Genomic DNA, 24,000 nt, shown 5'->3' with positions numbered 1-24,000 from the left:
AAAACCCCGCATCCCTCGCGCGCGCGGCCAAAACCCTCCACCGGCCAAGAAAAATATTGTTTCCTCCCAAAAAAAACCCTCCACCTGCCAAACCCCATTCCCCTCTCCACCCACGGCCAAACCCCATTCCCCTCTCCACTTTCCCCATCCGCCTCTTGACGGAGACGGCTCGCGACGATGCGCACGACAACGAGGACGTGCGGAGACGACGCGGGGCGGCTACTGACGACGGCGACGACGCGCGGAGCGGATCTTGTTGAGGGCGACGACACGCGGAGCGTCTCTCGTCAAACGGCGAAGACACGCGGAGCGGCTCTCGTCGATGGCGACACCTTCTTCGTCAAGATCTTTGCCGGTCTTCTCTCGGTTGGTCTCTCAACCTTCAGCTGTCGGTCAGGGTCATGGCACTAGGGTTACGGTTTGGGTCATGGTGTTAGGGTTAGGGTTAGGGTCAGGGTCATGGCGTTAGGGTTAGGGTCAGGGTCATGACGTTAGGGTTAGGATGGGGGATGAGGAGTCTTCCTCTCCAAGGAAGCAAAGCAGAGAAGTCTTCCTCACGGCATTAGGGTTAGGCAGGGTCATGTAGCAGGAAAATAGAGAAAAACGGAGGATATGTGGAACTTTTTACTATTGTGGCTGCTTCACTTTTGGTTTTGCCTCAAGTGTTTGAGTGCTTCACTTTCGGTTTTGACACAACAGAATGATTCCTGTGATGTGGCCTAATGTGGCAATCGATACATACACTTGAGTAGATCTATGAAACTGTATACTGTACTCTAGTATTACTTGTTGTGGATGTTAATGTTTAGTTTGGTTCGTTCAAATTTGGTTCTTATATGATGCTTTAGTTTTCCTCAAGAGTCTAACTGGTTCCCTTTCAGTTTCACCAAATGAGTAATCAGAGCTTCTTTTTAAGCTTGCAAGTATCATTCTGGTAGTACTTAAATCACAGTATTTAAATCAGTTGAGGTGCTCCTGTGAAGCTATGTGCCATGGGAGTTGTGTTACTGCTGTGAAGTTCCTTCTCATGTTCTGCTGTGAAGCTCAATTTCCTTTTTCCGAAAAAATACATTTGCCTCTGGTTATGTTTTGCTCTTGCCTTGCCCTGTCATGCTGCTGCTACTGGAATTATATATGCGCTTTCCATATATTATATTGTAATAAATTTCGCAAGTCTGATGTTAGTTTGGGATATGACGAAGGATAATTGCTCCATGTTTCTGATAATCATGTGATGATCTCCATTGAAACACCTTGTACTTCTGATTTTATAAAAGCATAGGATTGAGTTACTCTCCATTCTGTTTATTTTATCAGGCCTTGTTGTTATGTTCTCCTAGTGCACACAACATTTCTGTGTACTGATGAGCCGATTGCTCACTTAATTCATTACTGCTTTAGATTCCTAGCATGGGATGTGCCTTAGATATGTAAACTGTTGTGATAGTGTATATCAGGACGCTACTCTTATTTTGAGGAGACGGAATGGATAGCTCATCGTGTCAGTCAAGTCTAATTTAGTTTTCATTCTGTGTTAGATCGACTATAGTTTGTATTCATGCATCTTTAAAATATGTCATCTTAAGCTGCACATGACATCTTAAAATATGCCATCTTAAACAACAAGTTTTCATTCTGCGTACTATATATAGCAGCTATTTTGGGAACCTCTGAACTTTTGATTGTTGCTTAAGAATAAAATCTGCAAATGATAGCTTGCATTCTCAGTTGAATGTAGATTGAGTTATTGGTGTCAACTACTAGCCATATTATTCCCTGAATGCTTAATAATAATGCTTAAACAAATTGTTTGTGGACACTTTGCAGCTGGGTACTTAGTAATATTACTTATTCCATTACAGGTGCCAAGTTTTGAGGTCAAGCTGCTGTGACCGTGTGATATTGTGGTTATCTCGCTTCCCTAATTTCTGTTACTTGTGATTCTGTAAAATTTATGGTGTGGAACACTTATGTAAAGTTGTGAACTTATATGGTAGTCTATGATGTGTACGGTAGTGCTCATTGCCAGTGCCCATCACCTTGTAAATAATAAAATCCTAGGAGTAATTTGTTTGTAATAGGTTTTGATTTGTGAATCTACTAATTCTTGTCGATCTGAACACAATTGTGGATCTGAAGCAAGTGGTCATGTGGCTGGTAGGCTGGTAGTTTTAGTTAATCTAAAGAAAGTGTATATGGTTGTTGGTTTGTTATTAACTATTAATGTAAATATTCTATTGTTAGTAACTCATCTTTTACTTTAATCTATATTTTGTACGGCATCACTAGCTTGTTATTGCATCTAGCTTGATTGGCCCCGTTGTATAAGCTTGTTATATAAGTGCTTCTTCCTAGATATTAATTGAATCTATTGAGTTCTTAGCCCTGTTTATGGTGGTTTTGTTCCTGAAATTGATTGATAAAATATGAGTTCATTGGAGGATCATTCTACTTTATCCCCATTGTATCTCATTCGTGTTCATTCTGTTTTGCAAGCTATTAGGGAAACTTGATACCATCAGCACAATCAGCACATATACAGCCCCTCGAGATGAGCCTACAGCCCATCAAGATCAGCCATGACAAGGACGAAGCAACCGTCGTCTGGTATACAACTTGCTACTTATTGTACCGCTTGTATTATCAGCCATGTTAAGCTACCAGGATGCATGGGACATTGGGTGCAATACTGTTTGTTTGTAAGTTTCACACAAAATATAGTATTATGCGCCTGGGTGTGTCTATGTACTAACTATAGAAATGTGCCTAGCTCATGCTTGTAATCTGGTAATTGAAATGTATTGTTTTAGTGCAAACAGTTGGTTTATATTTTGCTTGTGCCATTAATGTACTAGAATTAAATAAAACTAAGATCTTATAGGATACCTTAGTTGTTTGAGTTGTCTTGCTTCCCTATGCATTTCCACCATTCATCTAATGGTTATGTTTTCTTATTCATGTAAAGAAGAACCCCTGACTGAGATCGAGAAGATTAGGGCTAGAACGATGATGAGGAACAACTGCATGTTCCAATCGCTAGGTATTGGTGCGATAGTATCAATGATTAGGAAGTCAAATGCACGTGACGACGGTAGTGCAACCACTTGTGATGAATCGCCATCTGCCATAACACAAGCTGGAAGCTCAGACTACAACCCTAAAGATGATGAAGTTATTGATGGAGAGGAAGTTGATGGCAAATTAGTGAAGAAGAAAGGAAAGCTACAAACTCTATCTTGTTTGGGGTGGGAGTTGTATGTTGTGTGCTTTCTTTTTTCGTATATTGCAGATTTTTCTTGTGATCTAATTCTGCCATCCTTGCCTTTTATACGACACCCTGCAGGTTTCTAGGAAGAAGAAGTGTGCTAACAGAAACAGGAGGAAAGTTTCAGAAACATCTAGTCCAATGGCTCCGCGAAGGGTGTTAGCTCTATCTCCAGAAGGATCAAAGAGGCTTCTAACACCTGATGATGAACCAGTTGTGGCTAGACTCACTAGGCAGAAAGTAAGGGAGGATGTTGACAAGAGCCTGCTGCACAAGGGTCAAGGACCACTGCGAACTTATGATGAGTTGGCCTCCATGGAAGAAGGAAGTAGGATGTGCATGGACCTCAGCCCCGTTGTACCTTTCGTGGTCAGCAATCATGGCCATGAGTTGAACTTGGCAGTCCTTTCTAGAGAACCTGAGCAGCCAATGGGTGATGAAGGCATGTTCATCTAGTTTTCTTTTCTTACTAGTTCATTTTCTAAATGTAAGCAATGCATGTATGGGTGACTACTAGTCTTGACTAATGTTTGAATGTATCCTTTTTAGGCGCTGTTGATTGGGTCAAGAGTTCTAGGAATGGCAAACGGCTAGAAAAGTTGACACGTGCAATGGGAGCAAAGGTGAGAATTGAAATCGCTGAAGGGGTGAGGCGTCCGGAGAAGCCCGTGCAGGCTGTGAAGCTAGCATCTGAGGGTGGCCTCATTGCGAGAGCTCATATGCCGCTGCTTCCTGACTTCAAGGACTGTAAAAAGAACCCAAGTCTTGTGCGGAATTATATAGGAAAAGTATCTGTAAGCTAACTATCTTGTTGCTGAATGTGGTCTTTATTCCCTGTTATTATACATATCATATGATGGTTAATCTTGGTACTCAACTTTTTTGCTGCCTTTGTAGGAAAATTTTGAGATGGACACGGAATCAAGTGTCATTGAGTGTGCATGCACTGATATCTTGAAGAATTCGTTGAGGAACAGACGCCATCATGTCAAGAAGGAGTACTTTGACAATGTCGAAGCAAGCAAGGTTAGCATCAAGTCCCCTGTTTCTGACATAACGGATACTGAATGGCAAAGGCTGGTCGAGGTGTGGTCAACTCCAAGACACAAGGTATGTAAATGCTTGACTGTTGCTTTACATTGCCCATGCAAACTGTGTGCTTTGCTGTATTGTATGGAAATGATGATCTGATGTGCACCTATGTAGGAGACATGTGCCAATAACAAGGTTAATCGAACAAAAGTCAAGTTTGCGTAGAAAACTGGTTCAAGATGCTATGTTGCTCATGTGCATGCAACTGTAAGATCAACACTGTTGTTCCTTTAGTTGTTTTCCTTCAGACATAAGCATCAATTTGTTGCAAAAGCTAATGGTTGGGTTGTTGTTGATAAACATTTCAGCAAGAGCAAAGAAAGGGTGAAGTGTTATCTGCATTCGACATTTTCAAGGCGGCACACAGCAGCACCAAACATGGATTCTCAGAGGATGTTCAAGTTGCTATAGTAAGTAATCTTCCTTGGATTTGTTTCTGGCCTCATGTGCTATACCGTTGTATGCTCTAGGAGTGAAAAACATGGATTTGTTTATCGATGAGCCACTATAAGTAGTATATGCATCAGCTCCTTTTGTGTCCAGCATTTTATTGTAACAACCAGTAAAATGCCTGTTTGACTTTGTACTATTATCCTGCTATGTGTTGATACATGCTTATACATGTAGTTTGCTGAGTCTAAAATAACAACTAGTAAAATAACAACCAGTATATGGATGACTCTAAAATATCTTGATTGCTCGGCTTATCCGAATATGGATTACCACACTTTTTATGTGCTCCCTGGTTCTATTAACATGAAACAAGTATTGCTGATACATGCTTGATTTGAGGAAAAGATGTTCCTATCTTAGTTTCTGGAAGCATATGTACAACATTATTCTTCATTATTCTTCATTAATTTCGGTATAAGTAGTTTCTGTATAAGTAGATTATGTATGTAGTTTCATTATTTCATTAGTTTCTAGTTTTATGTAGTTTCTGGTTTCATTAGTTTCTGTATGTAATTTCTGTATAAGTAGTTTCCTCTCCCTGGTTCTATTAACATGAAATAAGTATGTCTGCTTATGTTCCTATCTTAGTTTCTGTATAACTATTGCCGATACATGCTTTCCTCATTATTGGGCGCTTATTTTGCTTTCATTCTCATGGATTTAAACTGTTTCTCAATGCATTCATTATCTTTCAGTCTGAGAAGGAAGAGAAGATGACTGTTCTTGTACAAGAAGGCGAAGAGCGAAAGTCTTCTGTTTCAGTTGTTGCGGAAGTTCTGACCAAGCATCGCCCATCAAGCAAATTCTTGAAGAATGTTGGTCTGCAACCAAACTCTACTAACAAGTCCAGCAAGTCAAATGTTGCTGGATCCACAAGAGCAGCTCGAGATGTCGCGTCAAAGAAGTGAAGTCATGCTAGAAGAGATGGATGCTATGAAGAGGAAGGCAACAGAAGCTGAAGCTGCACAAGCTGAACGCGACAAGTCCTATGAGTTGCTGCTCAAGAAGGCGGAAGAAAACAATGCGAAGTATGCTCTGTTGATGGCGTGGCTTGGAGCCAAAATAGGAAACTAGTTGGTTTTAGAATTAGATTTTGGTAGCAGTTCTTGTGCACTAGATAACTATGGTGTGGGCTGAAATTTATTTTGGTTGTGCTACATATTTTGGTAGTAGTTTTTGGTATCAGTTCTTGTGCTACTGATTTAGGATCTGTATGGGCTTAAATTTAGGATCTCTATAGATCTTCTTCTACGATATTTTTGGTGTGGGCTGAAATTTGTCGTTGTGCTACATACTTTGTGATGTGGGCTATATAATATCAGATTTTGGTTGTGTTCATACTTTGTGATGTGGGCTGAGATGTTTCAGAATCTGTTTATGGGCTTCAATGTTCCATGGGCTCAGATTTATGTGTATGGCTTTGAATCTGTATGGGCTCAGATTTATTTGCACATAAAAGAAAAAGAAGTTGCTGAATTCAAAAATGAAAAAAGGCCAAAACTGAAACTGGATCAAATGCATTTGGGCATGAAAAGGCGAGGGCTCAAATTAGAATGGTAAAATTTTTTGGAAAAAAACTAAAGTGGGTGAAAATAGGCCAAGGCTCCAAAAGAAGCCCAATAAGGAAAGCCCAAATAAATAAAATGAGCCCATGTGATCAATTGAAATGGGTTGGCCTGATTTCAACCATGACGTTTTGATTTCGTCGTAATTTTGCCACATAGGACTGCCACATAGGACTGGGTTTGATTGTCAGCAACGATTTAGGATCATTGTAAAGGTTATGACAATCCAGGAATTGTCGTAAAATTTACGACAATTTTGATCAAAACGTTGTTGTTGTTCATTTGTGACGCTCCGTTTTTTATGCTTGGTTTTTCGTCTTGAGATCATCGTAAATGAAAAACCGTGAGGATGTAGCGACGAAAAAATAGCATCGTGTAATAGCATATTCCTTGTAGTGTTAAGTTCTATCTTCCTCCCAATCAATTCTTTCGAGACAAACTCCTTCTCAAGAAAAGCTCCGTTCTTAGCAACTGTCTCCTTTGGGTAACCTATGAAGACACACTTTTCCGCTTTGGGTTCCAGCTTTTCAGACTGAAGGTTTTTGACATAAGCATCGCATCCCCAAACTTTAAGAAACGACAACTTTGGCCACTTGCCATGCCATAGCTCATATGGTGTCATCTCAACGAATTTTGACGGTGCCCTATTTAAAGTGAATGAAGTTGTCTCTAATGCATAACCCCAAAATGATAACGGCAAATCGATAAGAGACATCATAGATCACACCATATCTAACGACGTTCGAACACACCATTACGCTGTGGTGTTCCAGGCGGTGTCAACTATGAAACGATTCCACATTGTCTTAAGTGAGCACAAAACTCGAAACTCAGATATGCACCCCCTCTATCAGATCGTAGGAACTTGATCTTCTTGTTACGATGATTTTCAACTTCACTCTGAAATTGCTTGAACTTCTCAAATTTTTCAGACTTTTGCTTCATCAAGTAGATATATCCATACCTACTTAAATCATCAGTGAAGGTGAGAAAATAACAATATCCTCCACGTGCCTCCACACTCATTGGACCGCACACATCAGTATGTATGATCTCCAACAAGTCACTTGCACACTCCATTGTTCCGGAGAATGGAGTCTTAGTCATGTTGCCCATGAGGCATGGTTCGCACATGTCAAGTGATTGAAAATCAAGTGACTCCAAAAGCCCATCGGTATGGAGTTTCTTCATGCGCTTTACTCCAATATGACCTCAGCGAAAGTGCAACAAAAACGTGGCGCTATCATTGTTAACTCTACATATTTTGGTCTCGGTGTTATATATATGTGTGTCATCACAATAAAGATTCAATATGAACAAACCCCTCACATTGGGTGCATGACCATAAAAGATATTACTCATAAAAATAGAACAACCACTATTCTTTGACTTAAATGAGTAACCATCTCGCAATAAACAAGATCCAGAAATAATGTTCATGCTTAACGCAGGCATTAAATAACAATTATTTAAGTTCATAACTAATCCTGATGGTAATTGAAGTGAGACTCTACCGACGGCGATTGCATCAACCTTGGAACCATTTCCCACGCGCATCATCACTTCATCCTTCGCCAGCCTTCGTTTATTCTGCAGTTCCTACTTCGAGTTGCAAATATGAGCAACAGAACCGATATCAAATACCCATGCACTACTATGAGAGTTTGTTAGGTACACATCAATAACATGTATATCACCTATACCTGGTTTTACGTTGGCCCCGTTTTTATCAGCCAAATACTTGGGGTAGTTGCGCTTCCAGTGACCCATCCCCTTGCAATAATAGCACTCTTTTCCGGCTTAGGTCGAGCCTTGGATTTCTTCGTTGGATTGGCAACAGTTTTGCCGCTCTTCTTGGAGTTACCCTTCTTGACTTTGTCGTTTCTCTTGAAACTAGTGGTCTTATTCACCATCAACATTTGATGCTCTTTCCGGAGTTCTGACTCTGCGACTTTCAGCATCGCGAATAACTCGTCGGGTGACTTGTTCATCCCTTGCATGTTATAGTTCAACACAAAGCTCTTATAGCTAGGTGGTAGTGATTGAAGAATTCTGTTAGTGATAGCCTCTTGCAGGATTTCAATGCCCACCTCACCTAGACGGTTTGAGTACCCAGACATTTGGAGCACATCTTCACTGACAGACGAATTCTCCTCCATCTTGTACGCATTGAATTTATTGGAGGTCTCGTACCTCTTGATCCGGGCGTTCTTCTGAAAGATAAATCTCAACTCCTGGAACATCTCATATGCTCCATGATGCTCAAAGCGCCGTTGAAGTCCTGGTTCCAAGCCATACAAGACTACACATTGAACTACTGAGTAGTCCTTCTTACATGATTGCCAAGCGTTCAAAACATCTTGGTCAAATGTAGCGGGTGGTTCATATCCTAGCGCAGCATCAAGGACATAATTCTTTTTCCCATCTTGTAGGATGAGCCTAAGATTACGATCCCAGTCTACAAAGTTGCTACCATAATCATTCAGCTTAGCTTTCTCTAGGAACATATTAAAATTCAGGGTTGCTACTATGTGAGACATTGATCTGCAACATAAAATATTGAAAACTGGACTTAGACTATGTTCAAGACAATTAGAGTTTAATTAATCAAATTACTAATAAAATCCCATTCAAATAGACATCCCTCTAGTTACTTGAGTGTGGCATGATCCAAATGCACTAACTAAAGTCCGATCATCACGTGAGTTCAGTATAGTCTCAGTGGTAAACATCTCTATTCTAATCATATCAACTATACGATTCATGCTCGGCCTTCCGATCTCTTGTGATCTCAGGCCATGCCTGCACATGCTAGGCTCGTTATGTTTAAGCCGAGTGTTCCGCGTGTGCAACTATTTTGCACCCGTTGTATGTGAATGTTGAGTCTATCACACCCGAGCATCACGTGGTGTCTCGAAATGACAAACTGTCGCAACGGTGCACAATCGGGGAGAACACAATTTTATCTTGAAATTTTAGTGAGGGATCACCTTATAATGCTACCGTCATTTTAACCAAGATAAGGTGCATAAAAGGATTAACATCACATGCAATTCATAAGTGACATGATATGGACATGATCTTGTGCTTCTTGATCGCCATCACCAAAGCACTCGCATGATCTTCATCATCACCGGCGCCACACCATGATATCCATCATCATGATCTCCATCATCATGCCCCCATCGAGGTTGTCGTGTTATCTATGCTGTTACTACTAAAGCTACAACCTAGCAATATAGTAAACGCATCTGCAAACACAAACGTTAGTTTAAAGACAACCCTATGGCTCCTGCTGGTTGCCGTAGTATCGACGTGGAAGTCGATATTAACTATTACAACATGATCATCTCATACATCCAGTATATCACATCACAAGCATACCCTGCAAAAACAAGTTAGACGTCCTCTAATTTGTTGTTGCATGTTTTACGTGGCTGCTATGGGAATCTAGTATGATCGCATCTTTATTTATGCAAAAACCACAACGGAGATGTGAAAATTGATATTTAAGCTCTCTCCAAGGACGGCCTCAGTCAAATCCAATTCAACTAAAGTTGAAGAAACCGACACCCGCCAGTCATCTTTATGCAATGAGTTCCCTGTTGGTTAATGAAACCGGTCTCTCGTAAGCGTACGAGTAGAGTTGGTCCGGGCCGCTTCAATCCAACAATACCGCCGAATCGAGAAAAGACTAAGGAGGGAAGCAAATCGAACATGAACGCCCACAAAAACTTTTGTGTTCTACTCGAGATTACATCTACGCATGAACCTAGCTCATGATGCCACTGTTGGGGAACGTTGCATGGGAAACAAAAAATTTCCTACACACACGAAGACCTATCATGGTGATGTTTATCTACGAGAGGGAGATCGGATCCACATACCCTTGTAGATCTCTAAGCAGGAAGTGTTAAGAAACGCGGTTGATGTAGTGGTACAGCTTCGTGATTCAAATCACCGTCGTCCCACGATCCGTCCCGATCTAGCACCGAACGGACGACAGCTCCGCGTTCAGCACATGTACAACTAGATGAGTTCTCCGGCAGCGTAACGGCGCGCCGGTGATGGTGACGATATATTCCTGCAGGACTCCGCCCGAGCTCCGCACAAATCCGATCTAGAGGAAGAACTACGAGGTATAGGTTTGAGTTGGACGTGGGAAAGTTGTGTCTCAAAAACCCTAAAACCTCTAGTATATATAGGAGGAGGGGGGGGGCTATCCTTGGAGCTCAAGAGAGCCCCAAGGGCGCCGCCGAAAGGAGGAGGAGGACTCCAACTCCAATTCGGTTTGGGAAGGAGTCCTCCTCTTCCTTCCCACCTCCCTTTTTTCTTTTCTTTTGGTTCTCCTCTTGTGGCGCCATAGCCCACTTGGGCTGGCCTCACCAGCCCACTAAGGGTGGTGCGCCACCCTAGGACTATTGGGCTCACTCCCGGCTGTGTGGGCCCCTCCCGGTGAAAACCTGGAACCCATTCGTCACTCCCGGTACACTGTCGGTAATGCCCGTAATCTTTCCGGTGACCAAATGAAACCATCCTATATATCAAACTTCATTTACGGACCATTTCAGAAACCCTCGTGACGTCCGTGATCTCATCCGGGACTCCAAACAACCTTTGGTCACCAACACCTATAACTCAACTATACGGAAACAACACCGAACCTTAAGTGTGTAGACCCTGCGGGTTCGAGAACTATGCAGACATGACCCGAGACACTCCTGGGTCAATATCCAATAGAGGGACCTGGATGTCCATATTGGATCCTACATATTCTATGAAGATCTCATTGGTTGAACCTCTGTGCAAAGGATTCATATAATGCCATACATCATTCCCTTTGTCCTTTGGTATGTTACTGGCCCAAGATTTAATCGTCGGTATCTCTATACATATTTTAATCTCGTTACCGGCAAGTCTCTTTTCACGTTCTGTAATACAAGATCCTGTGACTAACACCTGGGTTACATTGCTTGCAAGGCTTATATCTGATGTTGTATTACCGAGTGGGCCCCGAGATACCTCTCCGTCACACGGAGTGACAAATCCCAGTCTTGATCCAGTCTAACTCAACGGGCACCTTCGGAGATACCTGTAGAGCACATTTATAGTCACCTAATAACGTTGTGACGTTTGATACGCACAAGGTATTCCTCCGGTGTCAGTGTGTTACATGATCTCATGGTCATAGGAATGAATACTTGACCCGCAGAATACAATAGCAACAAGATGACACGATCACATGCTACGTTTATAATTTCGGTCTTGTCCATCACATCATTCCCCTAATGATGTGATCGAGTTATCAAGTGACAACACTTGCATATGGTCAGAAAACCTTAACCATCGTGGATCAACTTGCTAGCCAAGTAGAGGCTTACTAGGGACATTGTTTTGTCTATATATCCACACATGTATCTATGCTTTCATTCAATACAATTATAGCATGCATAATAAACGATTATCTTGAAACAGGAAATATAGTAATAACTATTTTGTCATTGCTTCTAGGGCATATTTCCAATAGCTGGACCCCTCGGAAATTGAGGATGAGGGGGTGATAGAGCCGCGGGCCGCCGTCTCCGAAGGTTCGGAGGTAGCGCTGGAGTCGGAGGGCTCCGAGCTGCCTGGTGAGCACCTAAAGCCCTCCCTTCTTGACTGGATGGATGATGACGAGACGTAGTCTACTCCGCATGATGCAGCCTTTGGGGAGGATCCAGAGGATCGGGAGGAAGTCACGGACCCTCCCATGACGCGGGGCCGCCGCAATGCTGGTGAGATGGATGCGCCTGGCGAGGCGGCCAAGAACAAGGGCAGGGGGGGCGCCACATCCAAGCCGCCGCCAAGAGTGCCGCAAAGGGACCTCTAGCCGAAGGACAAGGAGGCGGCGCCAAGAAGCATCACGCCCGCTCTGGCAGGAAGAGGGTGCCCGTCGTGGCAGGTTAAGAGTCCTTTGTTGTCTGTTTTTGATTTCGTGTGTGAGGTTAGATTCCTGAAATAGTACTTGGTAGGGACGCCAAATATGTGGAGCAGGACACCGCCTCCGCCGCCGAGGGACCCGCCTGGGAAACGACGGCTCACAAGACGAGTCCACCCTTCGCTGGGAAACGACGGCTCACAAGACGTCCGCGGGCCAATCTAAGACCAGTTGGGCCGAGAAGCAGGCCAAGGAGAAACGGACGAAGACCAAGCACGACCCCACCAAGCGAGCGCGCGTGGAGGAGCCAGCTACCGAGGCGGCTCCGAAGCGCGCCCAGGGGGCCGAGCCGGCCACCTCCATATGCCTGAAGTTGATGTAGACGGCACGCCGGAGATGACCATGGAGGCGTCGGAGGCAACAATGAAGGCGCAGGAGACAAACGATCCACCCCGGTTGCGGATACCGCACCGACCGAAACATCAATGGAGCCGGCCACCAACCCACCACCTAGAGACGGCACTATCGTCGTGGTCAACCGCGGCCCGGCTGCCCTAGGAGCCGGCCCCATCGCCGAGAGCCGGCCCATGAGGACCTGGTGCGTGGCTAATGCTGAGCGTGCAACACTGCCTCCAGGCACCGAGCTCAGGGGCGTCCCGGAGCTGGTGTCGTTGTTCTCCAGCTGTCGTGACAAGGTGAAGAAGGCGGTCCTAGTGGCCAAGTGCAACCTAGAACGCCTTGAAGAACGAACCAGGGTGAGTCCTCTAGCTTTTGCATCTTCTCTGCCTTGGTTTTGCTTTTTCTTTGTTGCTCTTGAATTAGTGGGGTCGCTCCAGCACACCCACTGGGTGTAGCCCCCGAGAATTGGGCCGGCCAAACATTGGTCGGGCCGAATCTCATTGTGCTATGCTCATATTTGCTTATTTAGTGGCGGTGCGCTTGTGCACCCACTTGGTGTAGCCCCCGAGAATCAGGCCGGCTAAAAGTTAGCCGGGCCGAATCTTACTTCTTGCTTTATTTGTCTTGTTCATAGGAACTTGATGACGCCCAAGTGCACGCGTAGAACATACTGCAGGCCCAGATCCAAGCGGCTGAGGGCCCAGTTGGCGATCTTCAGGGTCGGCTGGATGTTGCCTTCTCGGAGCGAGACGCCTTGCGTGAGGCGGACAAGCAGCTCCAACAGCAGCTGGGTCTTCTCGAGACGGAGAAGAAGGATCGCGAGGCGGCCCATGAGGCAGAGCTGGAGAAGTTGCGTGCCTCCCTTCATGAGAAGGACACCTCCTATGCTGCCGACACGGAGCGCCTCAAGACGGCTCATCTCGAGGAGATGAAGCTCAAGGACGCTTCCCTAAAGGAGAAGGAGGCTGCCCTGACCCAAATTCGGGCGCAGCAGGCGAAGGAGAGGGAGGCAGCCGAGGCCCTCCGAGGCGAGATCTCCCGCATGACTCAAGAGAGCGCGACACGGGAGCGCGAAGCCCTGGAGGAGGCCCGCGAGACCGACATCCACTTCAACCGTAAGTTTTTCTTCATCTTGGCTTGATCTTTTCATTTTGTTGGCCTCCACGTTATTCTTCTTCGCGCCGCTTCCCATACCCCAGGGATCTTTCCTTGGACACGGGAAACGGCTGAAACGGTTGTGGAGACCAGCCGCGAGGAGTGTCGCGCTGCTGGCGAGGAGGTGGATGTCGACGCCGACCGGTCTGTGGAGGAGATTGTCGTCGGCGTCAAGACCCGCCTGCTCGTATTGGCCAACTCCTTAGAGCGGCTCCAGAGTGCGGGTTTGTCGATGATGAGGGCGCTATGGCCTGACACTCTGGAGCCGGCGTCAATGAGCTGGTTGTCCCGCTGGCTTAAAGCCGGCAGCGCCCGCCTCGACGCTTGGTGCATGTCAGTTGCGCGTGCTGGTGCATACCTTGCGCTGCTTGGCCAAGTCCTGGTACCGAAACCTGGACTTGGTCAAGCTCGTAGCACAGCGCGCCGGATCGGAGGGGGAGCTGCAGGCCGTGGAGGATGAACTGCAGGTGAGGGCTAGCGGCATTGCTTCTTTCGCCGCTAGGGACGAGTTCAGCCTGGAGCGTCATGAACATGGCAACATGGTCCCTGAGGACTTGTTCCATCTTTAGCCTTACGACGCTGAAGGCAGTTTTCCCGAGGTGACCCTTGAGGAGGAAGCTGCCAGCTCCAGCAGCAAGGCCTACGCGCACTCGACCGCGGAGGACGGTGCCGAAGGCAATCGAGGCACAGACGGCGCATCCACCTTAGGTGTAGCCGGTGATGGTGAAGCCACCACTTCAGGAGCCGCGGCCACAGATGGAGCCGCCGCCCCTTAGCTTGTCTTTTTGTTTTTTGTCTGCATTTTATCATCATTCGAACAGTTCCACCGACTGGGGGTGTCTTATTGTAATGAACTTCGACCATGGGCCTTTGAATGCTTTTGAATGTAATATATGCTATATCATCCTGCATTACATTCGTAAGCACGGTGCCTGTTGACTCGCTTTTTCGTCTTTTGATTCATGTTTGACTTCTTTTCATCCAACTCCTTTGAGAACTTTTGGACTTAGATTCTTTGAAGCCACCAACACTTTTGTACTAGAAAGCAGGCCAACAGAAACCGACTAGAGAATAACATCAAAAAACGATCAAAACCGACCCGAGCTAGTAGCCTTCTTTGTAGTTTAAGTTTTTCATGCAGCCTGCGTTCCCTGCCACCGTCTCGTTAACCGGACAGCCGGGAGCCGGTCTGTAGTTTGTGCGAGACGGCAAGGGTTCGACCCGGCGTACACTATGCACTTATCTACAACTAAGGAAATCATTCGGGCTAGCTAGAGAGCCCCCGAGCCCGTAGGGCCGGACTAGGGTACTTATAAAAGAGTGAAAAACTCTTGCCATGAAACTAAAAGAGGTGTGTCCCTAGCATTGGCTTGAAATACCCATTGCATTCACTGAAAATCCCGGAAAGGAAGGAAGATACATACGTACATGCACTTTTCTTATTTTCTCTCTTGCATTCTAGCAATATAATGGGTGAAGCAATGACGCATTCCATGGATGCTCCGTTTGTTGTCCGAAGTCCTCTCTCTTGCACTTCCTTGGCTTCTGGGCATCGATCAGATAATATGCATTGTTATGCAACGGCCGACTGATGATGAAAAGTCCCTCCAATGGGGAAGAGAGCTTGTGTTGCCTGGATGTTCGCTCGATTCTTCTGAGCACCAAGTCCCCTCTCTGAAGGAGAGAGGCTTGATCTTCTTGCTGTGGTAGTACCTCAGCTTCTGTTGATATATGGTCGTCTGGTTCAAGGCTAAATCCCGCGACTCCTCGAGCGAATTGATGTCGTCTTCTCTTTCCTCCTTCGCCTCTGTCTCTGTGTATAAGGTCACCCGAGGCGAGTCGAACTCAACATCCGTGGGGATGATTGCCTCGGACCCGTATACCAGAAAGAAAGGTGTGAAGCCAGTAGACCGGTTCGGTGTGGTGCGGAGGCTCCACAGTACAACCGACAGCTCCTCAATCCAGAAATCGTCCGACCTGACAAGTGGCGCCATCAATCTTGGCTTGATGCCGCCCAGGATCAGGCCATTGGCCCTTTCCACCTGGACGTTGGATTGTGGGTGCGCCACCGAGGCCAAGTCGAGGCGGATGCCTTCCTTGGAGCAGTAGAGTGCCAGAGCACCCTTGGCGAAGTTGGTGCCATTCTCGGTGATGATACTATGGGGGACGCCGTAGTGGATAGCGATGTCCATGATGAACCTGATAGCCGTCGGGCTGTCAAGCTTCTTTATGGGCCTAGCCTCAATCCACTTGGTAAATTTGTCCACAACCACAAAGAGGTGCGTCATGCCGCCTCGAGCGGTCTTGAATGGCCTAACCATATCCAACCCCTAGATGGCAAACGGCCATGCCAGGGGGATGGTTTGCTAAAGCCGACATGTGGCTCTGAGTACTGAAGCGTTGGCAGCCTTCACACTTGTTGACCATGTCCACAGCCTCCTCGAGGGCCGTAGGCCAGTAGAATCCGTGGAGGAATGCCTTGGCCACCAGGGTTCTAGAGGCGGCATGATGCCCACACTCACCCTGATGTATGTATTTGAGGATCTCCTACCCCTTTTCTGATTCGATGCAGCGCTGGAATACACCAGTCAAGCTATGCCGAACCAACTCGCGATTGATGATGGCATAGGCTGCTGATCGACGCTGAATCTGTCGTGGCTCCGCCTCATCTTGAGGAAGCTCGCCGCAAAGTAGGAAGGGCAATATGGGATGAGCCCACGACGGAGGCGATACAGGAGCTGGCTCTGTCTCGACTTGAGTATCACGGGCTTCTGCAGCCCCCGCGTTTGCTGATGTAGTCGCAGATTCGAGACTTTCTATCTGTGATGAAGCTGTGGAAGTCGGCACGATGTCTACCTTCATGACAGCCACCCACTCGGTGTCGAGCAGTCCGGACTCGAGGCTTGGCGTAGCCGGAATAGTTGTTGCAGCCGACAAAGCAGTTGTAGCTGGCATAGCAGTTGGAGTCGGCAGAGCCAGAGTAGCCGGCACAGTGGTTGTATGATGACCCACAAGTATAGGGGATCAATCGTAGTCCTTTCTATAAGTAAGAGTGTCAAACCCAATGAGGAGCAGAAGGATCTGACAATTGGTTTTCAGCAAGGAAAAATCTGCAAGCACTGGATTTGTCGGTAACAAGTGATTGTGTGGTGAGATAATTCGTAGCAACCAACAAGTAACAAAAGTAGCAACGGTGCAGCAAAGTGGCCCAATCCCTTTTGTAGCAAGGGACAAGCCTGGACAAAGTCTAATAGGAGGAAAAACGCTCCCGAGGACACATCGCAATTTCTGTCATGCTAGTTTCATCATGTTCATATGATTCGCGTTCGTTACGTTGATAGTTTGATATGTGGGTGGACCTACGCTTGGGTACTGCCCTTACTTGGACAAGCATCCCACTTATGATTAACCCCTCTCTCAAGCATCCGATTGCCTGCCTTGTAGAGCCAATCTTGGCTAAGGTGTCAGCCGCCTCGTTGTCCGCCCTAGGGACATGATGAAACTCACAACCCTCGAAAGGGCCGCTGAGCTGCTGGATGAGAAAGCGATAGCTCCCCATGTTGGCGTGCCTGGCATCACATTTGCTAGATAATTGCTGCACCATGAGATACGAGTCGCCAAAGCAAACGATCCGTCGGATGCCGATCTCTGTGGCGAGCCGGAGGCCATGAGCAAGTTCTTCATACGCGGCGACATTGTTGGAGGCGGTGAAGTGTATCTGGAGAGCATACTTGAGTTGGTCTCCTTTCGGAGACGTCAAGACGATGCCGACTCCCAGACTAGTTCACATCTTCGAGCCGTCGAAGTGCATCCTCCAATGAGTGGAGTCGTGAGGCGGCGACAAGAATTGGGTTTCAGCCCAATTGAAGAGGAAGTCGGCCACCACCTGGGATTTGATGGCAGTTCGCGGCTCATAACGGATGTCATGGTCGGCCATGGAGATGGACCACTTGGAAATCCGGCCCATAGCATCACGGTTGCCCATGATTTCTGAAAGTGGAGCAGTGCTGACCATAGTGATGGCATGCTCTTGGAATTATTGCTTCAACTTCTTTGCAGCAAGGTAAACACCATAACACATCTTCTGATAGTGGGGGTAGTTTTGCTTGGAGGCGGACAGGACCTCGTTGAGGTAATAGATAGGGCGTTGTACTAATAGTACCATGACCTCCTCCTTGCGTTCTACTACCAAAACCATATTAACCACGCGAGTGGTCGCTGCGATGTATATGAGAATGGGTTCCCTTTCAGCCGGCGCCGCCAAGATTGGCAGGCTTGAGATGACGCGCTTGAGGTCCCGGAAGGCTTCATCCGCCTGGTCATTCCACTCGAACTTGGTTGTTTTCTTAATTAGTTGATAGAGTGGAAGCGCCTTCTCTCCCAGCGGGCCGGCTGACGAACCGGCTAAGGGACGCCAGGCGGCCGACAAACTTTTGGACGTCAAGGATCCGAGTCGGCTTCACCATCCGCTCGATGGTTCCGATCTTCTCAGGGTTCGCTTCGATGCCACGAGCGGACATGAAGAACCCCAAGAGCTTGCCGCCTGGAACCCCGAAGACACATTTCTCCGGGTTGAGCCGGATCTTGTACTCGCGCAAATTAGCGAACGTCTCCCGCAAGTCTTCAAGGAGACTGAAGTGCTGCTTGGTCTTGACGATGATGTCATCCACATAGACGTGGATGTTCCTGCCGATTTTCGGCATGAGGCATTGTTGCGTGCAGCGCTGAAACATGGCACCAGCGTTCTTCAGATCGAACGCCATGGTGGTGTAGCAGTAGGCCCCGAAGGCGCATGATGAAGGAGGTCTTCAGGTGATTAGGTGGATCGAGCTTGATTTCATGATAGCCTGAATAAGTGTCCAGAAAGGACAGCAGTTAGCAGCCGGCCGTGGAGTCGATCACTTGATCTATCCTGGGTAGGGCGAAAGGGTCTTTCGGGCACGCCTTATTCAGGCTCGTGTAGTCGATACACATTCGACATGTTGTGTTCTTCTTCAGCACTAGGACTGGATTGGCCAACCAGTCCGGGTAGAAAACCTCCATGATGAAGCGGGCTGCGAGTAGCCGGGCGATTTCTTCTCCAATTGTGCGCTGCTTCAACTCGGCGAAGCGGTGCAAGGGTTGTTTCACCGGCTTTGAATCTGGCCGCACATGAAGCTTGTGCTCGGCCTACTACCTCGGAACACCTGGCATTTCTTTTTGAGACCATGCAAAGATGTCCCGATTCTCACGGAGGAAGTCGACGAGCTCGCGTTCCTATTTGGTGCTAAGGTTAGCACCGATGGTGACGCACTTCTTGGGGTTCGCCGGGTCAAGTGGCACTTGTCTGGTCTCTTTAGCCAGCTTGAATGAGCCCATCGCCAAACGACTGGGATGGTGGAGTAGGGATCGCCGGCTGCTCGGTAGCCTGAGCCACGAGCCGGTCGATCTGCCTTTTTTCCTCAGCAATCACCATGGCGTCGGCCAGAGGGCTGTTGTCTTGTGCGCACTCGAGCGACTTCTTGTAGTCGCCAGTAATGGTGATGATGCCCTTTGGATCCGGCATCTTCATCTTGAGGTAGGCGTAGTGTGGGATGGCCATGAATTTGGCCAGAGCCGTCCTGCCCAACAGCGCATGGTATGGTCTGTTGAGAGCCACCACCTCAAACCATATTGGCTCTCGGCAGAAGTGGCCTTGTCACCGAAAAGGGCATCCAGCTTGATTTTGCCGATTGGCGAGCAGAACTGCCCCGGCACGATGCCGTGGAAGACATTGCTAGTCGGTTGGAGGTCCTTCTCCTTCAGCCCAAGCTTGAGAAAAGTGTCACGATAGAGGATGTTTATGTTGCTGCCGCCGTCGACCAACACCCGGGAGAACCGGCAGGTGAGTCTCTTGGAGGCGAAAGTGGGGTCGAGGACGAGCGCGTATGCGCCAGGGTTTGGCATCACCACATGTTGGCCATCCCGACTACACGTAATTGGAACGTCAGACCAATGCATGAATCGGGGAACGGGGGGACTGTGCCATTCACCTCACGTCGGCGCTGTCGCTGGCTGTGCTTGTCATCACCCTCGAGGGTGAAGACGACGTAAGCTCCATCTTGATAGGGGTAATCGTCGTGGAGACGGTGGTTGTAGTGAGGCGACTGTGGCGGAGCTGGAGCTGGCCCAGGAGCCGGAGCACGAGGCACAGCAGCTTCTCCTGGGGGAGCCGACAAACCCTCTCCTTGCGACAGTCGTTGTGCAAAGCTATACTGTCAGAGGGTATGAGTGGCTGGCTTCGCCCAGTATGCATCTTTCATGGCGCATCGAGCATTTTCTCAAAGGTGAGCTTGGGCTGCCAGTTGTTTTGCCCGTCCGCTGCCACTGAGAGCCCGCTTGAGTAGTCGGCGCGTGTTCCTACTTGCTAGCCACATGCTTGCTTGTGGAGCACGAATAGAGCTGATCCGCCTTGCGCTAGTTGTTCTGGCCGCATCGATTGTCGCCAGCCAACTTGGGAGTAGTCGGCGTGGGGACAATTTTGTCTGAGGCGGTGACCTTGACCCGCATTGCGGAGTCGGCCGCGGCGTACTTGTCCGCCTTGGCCATGAGCACCGCCAGAGAGGTGGGCTCGGAGCACATGAGCTTGTGCTTGAGTAGAGTATCGTCTCGACAACCATCAATGAAGTATTGAATGGCTTGTACCTCATGCACTCCTTCACAGGAGTTGTGCAGCTCGGTCCAACACATGACATAGTCGCGAAGGGGTTCGTCGGGCCTCTGGACGCACATGGCCAGCTCGCGAGGCCAGCCAGGGCGCTGGTAGGTGCCAGTGAAGTTCCAGACGAACGCCTCCTCGAAGTCAACCCAAGAGTTGACGGTGCCGGCTGGAAGGCTATTGAGCCATGTTCTAGCTGAGGCCGGCCATCATGAGAGGCACGTAGTGGAGGTCTACGCACTTATTGCCCTAAGCAACGCCGACTGCGGTGGTGTAGTCGATCAGCCAGTCTTCTGGCTTGGCTGTGCCATTGTACTTGGGGGTGTCCCGAGGGAGAGTGAAGCCTCTCGGAAACAGCTCCCCTAGGATCCGAGGGCCGAAGCAGGCCAGACCGATGCGGCCATCCTCTTTTAGGAGAGCCGACTCCGCCAGGAGATTGAGGCGTCTGCGAGCATCGTTGTCCTTATGTGGGACGCGAGGGCCGATCCGGGCCATGATCAGAAGGGTGTTCAGGGAGCTTGTGGCGTTGGGCCCCTGCCGATACCTCGGAGGAGGAACCTCATGCACCGAATCCCCCTCGTCGCCACCATCCTGCGATGCCGTCTTGAAGACGGCTCGCTCTGGCGCAGAGAATGCTTGTCTTGGCAGTCCTCGCCCTTTCGGCAGGAAGTGCGATGCGAGGAAGAACCCTCGGGGTGATGACGACCGTTGGGGTTGCGACGTGCTCCGGGATCGGCTCCCGGAGACTCCGACTGTGCCTTACCAGGGTCAAGAAGTGACTGCTGCTAATTTGTGGCGTCAAGGAGATCCTTGACCCGCTTTTCCTGAAGGACGCGCTCCTCGCCCTCCAAACTTGGCATTTCTGCCATGGCCGCCTGAGCAACCCGTAAGTTGGCCGCACGGGTATCGTAGATGGGCTGCCTGCCACCTAGGATATCCGTAATGACCCGTCCGCAGCCACGGACCGCGCCGAGCCGGCTAGGGCCATCAGCAGCCGGAGTGAAGCCGTAAGCGGAGTTTTACTCGCGCTGTGCAGCCTCCATCCGACGTTGGGCCGCGGCGATAACAATGCCCTTCTCCCGGATCTTCTTGCGAGCCTCCTCGAGCGAGGCTCGCGTGTCAGTGGTGTTTTCGGAGGTGGCAATGGGCGTCTTCAAGCCGGCAAGGGGAACATGAAGCGTGTCGGCTGATCCCGCAGCAGGATCAGCCTCATCTGCTGACGCCTAGCTGTGAGTCTTGCTGGTGCCGACGCCAATGACCATCAACTCCATGAGGTTGGAGACGACGGCAACGTGATACGGGGAAAGACACCCCGCAGATGATGGTGGACCGTCGTAGACGAGCACATCGTTGGGGTACTCATCAAGCGCAGGCGCATCCCTGAGGGAGAGCCTACTGAAGCTGGCGCATAACGCCTCGACGTTGATGTCCATCGTTGAGGCACAAGTCGCTGAAAAGAATGTCGAGGTTCGCAACAGCGGCAATGACGACGCTGGGGAGTGACTCGTCGTCAGACTCCCCATCAGAGTCCATGAGACGGATTGGGACGTCGATCAACATTGTAGAAGCCTCCTCAAGGGCAGGCTGCACGGGCATGCTGATCGCTCCGGACGCGAGGCATCCGGCGGTGTTGGCAAAAGGCCCCACCATGCGCATAAATCCGGCTGATGCCGCGGACGGCCCCATGGTGGGCGCCAAATGTTGGTGTTTACTCACAACATATGCCATGGGTAGGCTAAAGATGGTGAGAACCGAAGTGACACCGGTGGGCGCTGGGGACGAGGTTGGTACAAGCATGGAACGCACGATGTACCCAGGTTCGGGGCTCTCCGTAGAGATAATACCCCTAGTCCTGGTGGAATCTATAATGCACTAGTGAGGCTACAATGTGCTCCTGGAGCTATTCTACGGAGGAGGAAGAAGGAGCAGCCGGCTCGCGTCTACCTCTCGTGTATGAGTGTATGTATGAAGGATTGACCGACCTTTTACATGGGGGGGTGGTCAGGGGGTTTTATAGACGAACCCACCGACCTACAATAAGGATAAAAGTACATAAGTGGGACCAGGATGGTAGCCTCGCCGGTTGGCCAGTGGGTGCACAGTGGTCTTGTCTTGTCGCTGGAGGGGCCCGCCGGCTGTGAGGTCTCGTCTGGCTATGGGACCCGCTGGCCAGCCAATGAGGCTCTCACGTAAGGCCGATGCAGAACACGTGTACATCCGGCATCGTCTTGCGAGATTCGTCATGGGGCGCCAGTACGGCTGTCTCCACTATTCCCACGTCGAGTGCGGTAATGGAGTGGGAGTTTAACCAGCCGACACTGTGCAGGATGATGGATCGGAGCTAGGTTAGGTCAGCGGCAATGCCGCCGACGCTGTACCTGTGTGCGCTCCAAACATGTACTCGTGCTGGCGAGTATGCGGCTTTGATCGTAGGGTCTTATCATGACCTATGATCTGATGTGACTTGGGCTCCCTGGACGGCCAGCGGCCTCGCTAGCCGGCCCTGGGAACGGCTGCCTCGCCCCTAGGCCGCCAGCGCGTCCTGGACGGCTAGAGGAAGGTAGCCGTCTCGGCTCTAGCCGGCAGGGGCTTGCTAGCCGGCGAAAGGGATTTGGACGTCTCGCCTCTATCCGACACAGGCTTCCTAGCCGGCCAGAGGGAGTTGTGCTATTTCCTTCGGTGTAGAAGGCAAAGGAGCAGGCTTGATGAGCCTACCCCGGGGTTAATGCCCCGCCAGGGACAAATTTCTCATCAAGCATTTCCGAGTTTTCACCTAAACCGAATCACGTTCGGACCAAGCATATTCCATACACATTGCACCCAACAAATCTTTGAACGTAAAACTCGTCGCCACCACTAACGGATACCAAAACCCCTTGGATGGTTCATTCGAACCCATAACAGAAGGTCCCATTCTAACCGCCAAACGATAAGCACTCTCTGTGTTCATCCTATTTTATGAACGAAATAAACATAGTATTGACAATTATCCCCGTATTTAATAGCTAAATCACACAAATGGGAGATTCATGAATTACTTCTGTGGAATTCAACTGCTATCAAATCCCGGAATGACCCAGTCCTCTCCGTGATCACTTGAAGAAGAAACGCTCGCCATTGATGCGGAAGAAACACTCCCCATTGATGTGTCGTTGCATCTCCCCTCAAGAGGAAGTAATAGAGACTGGCGGGATGGGGCTGGGCATGGCGGCGGTGGCTAGTGCGGCGAGTGGCTGTTGCGGCGGTCAGATCGGGATCTGGCGTGTGGTGGATTCAAAATGGGGCATGACGGGTAGCTGTTGCAGCAGTCTGATCGAGATTGGGTGTGGGGTGGATTCAAAATGAGGCCCCCAGGTAGGCCCCACACGAGCCCCACTCGTGAGCGCGATGAGGTGCCCGAGGCCGCCCCCACTAGTTAGGCCAAGTAGTTGTGAAAGGAGGTTGACCCGGCGGAAAAGGCCACTTGGCCGTATGCGAG

General features: G+C 48.8%; 1 pseudogene; it reads right to left on the bottom strand.

Annotated features, from left to right (window-relative positions):
- The window catches only part of LOC123408611, an 8,489-nt pseudogene extending 3,880 nt beyond the window's left edge, over window positions 1-4,609 (bottom strand).
- Window positions 4,610-24,000: the final 19,391 nt, after the last annotated feature.

The sequence above is a fragment of the Hordeum vulgare genome, chromosome 1H, assembly GCF_904849725.1.
Source record: "Hordeum vulgare subsp. vulgare chromosome 1H, MorexV3_pseudomolecules_assembly, whole genome shotgun sequence".
Taxonomy (NCBI): Eukaryota; Viridiplantae; Streptophyta; class Magnoliopsida; order Poales; family Poaceae; genus Hordeum; species Hordeum vulgare.
The sequence above is the reverse complement of the archived record's forward strand: the minus strand, read 5'-3'. Positions and strand labels throughout refer to the sequence as shown.